This window comes from Castor canadensis, chromosome 12, assembly GCF_047511655.1.
Source record: "Castor canadensis chromosome 12, mCasCan1.hap1v2, whole genome shotgun sequence".
Taxonomy (NCBI): Eukaryota; Metazoa; Chordata; class Mammalia; order Rodentia; family Castoridae; genus Castor; species Castor canadensis.
Genome location: NC_133397.1, coordinates 4,899,980 through 4,901,761, shown reverse-complemented (window position 1 = coordinate 4,901,761; position 1,782 = coordinate 4,899,980). Strand labels below are relative to the sequence as shown.

The following is a 1,782-nucleotide window of genomic DNA, read 5'->3' as shown; positions in this document are numbered from 1 at the left end:
TTAATAGTGTGTGTTAATTATACTTCTATATTCATTAAAGTAGTTGCAGTGTTTGGTTTCTGAAAGATGGATTTTCGATAAAGACTGCTAGTAATCTATTCTCTAAAATTTATCTTGGAGAAATAAAAGAAGACAAAGAAATAGAAGATTTTACCTAGTATATTTATCACCACAGCCACCTAGAGCTTAGTAATAAGAACATTGGACAGATTTGACATCTCACTATGGTACATTTGGAGGATCATTATCTTCCTTCTCAAATGAAAGGAAAAATCAGCAGAAATACATTGCATTAGGACTCTACTTTCTTCTCAATTCCTTCCTCCCTCCCTCCCTCCCTCCTTCCTTCCTTGCTTCCTTCCTCTCTCCCTTCCTTCCTCCCTCCCTCCCTTTTTCTCTTTCTTTTCTTTCTTTCTTCCTCCTCTCTCTCTCTCTCTTTCTTTCCTTCTTTCTTTCTTCCCTCCCTCTCTCCCTTCTTCAGCAGAGAAGAAGGCAGGTGGTGGATGTGATGTTTTTATGGCTAAGAGAGGGAAGCTCTTTCACAGAATGGAAGTGTATCCTTCAGCATGTACATTAATTCTTATAAAAATTCAGCTCAGTCACTGAAAGAATATTTGCTATCTGAAATTTCTTCTACAGTTTTTTTTCCACTTTCACCATCAGGCACAGGAGCAGCATGTGACCTCTCAAGAAGATCTGGACCTTGTCCTTCTGCTGTAATTCTGTTTCTTATTGCCATCACTGGAATGCCCACTTGAACCATTTTGAAATATCTGGCATATTTTGAATCTACTTCACTTTTGTATTGTCCAGACTCTTGCATACTATTCTGTGATTGCTCTGAAGTGACTTCAGAATGTGATCCATTTGTGACACTAGTGACACATAAAGGAGATACTTCAAATGTGACACCATTTAGGCCTGGGATAGAAGACAACTTTGCATCCAAAATATTAAGAGTTGTTTCAATTGTTGGATACTAAGAGAAAGGTCTGCAAGTTTCTCCTCACCAACTGCAGAAAAACAGTTGAGGAACTGTACAGTGTGCACCACAAATTGGTTTAGAAACACCACCCTTCTTTTCTGTTGAATAGCTGGCATCTTGGTCTGGTCAATGCCTGACTCCATGAGTGGAAGCTCATCCTCATCCATCTCCTTGGCTGGCAGGGTACCCAGGGCTCACCCACAAACCCCTCCCCTCCAAAACCCCACCCAACCCCTGAACTAATTAATTTGTATAAACAGAATTCTATACCCCCAATCAAGTTTCAAACCACTTCTTTCAACTAATCCTTACCTGAGAAAATTGTTCATTATTTCCCAACTTCTCTCACTTGGATCAGTCACTACTCCACCAATATTGCAATGTCTTTTCCTGATTGTTCTCATTGGATGAAGTGCATGCTTTGTTCAACAATGTTTTTATACATCTGAAGAATTGGAGAACTACTATATAAACTTATATTTAATCAAATTTACTATTTTTTTAGTGTTCAAATGACAATTTGATGAAATTTCGGTATATTTCTTGTAGTGATCTAGGAACTGAAAATACAAAGGTGAGCAAAATTAGCAATGCTCCTTACTCAACTGGTTTATATCTTGGTAGGGAAGACTGAAAACTAAGCCATTCAAATCAATTGCTTTGAGGAGTCTAAAGTAGCTTGCTTTTTGTTTATGGGACTGGGGTTTAAACTCAGGGAAGCTTGTTTTGAAGGAAGAAGGAAAAACCTTTGTCAGAATTTCTTTTTCTTTCTTTCTTTTTTTTTTTGAGACAGTCTC

The 1,782-nt window shown here is 37.9% G+C and overlaps 1 pseudogene; it reads right to left on the bottom strand.

Moving 5' to 3' along the window:
* Nucleotides 1–595: 595 nt before the first annotated feature.
* Nucleotides 596–1,193, bottom strand: LOC141414995 (WASH complex subunit 3 pseudogene; annotated as a pseudogene).
* Nucleotides 1,194–1,782: the final 589 nt, after the last annotated feature.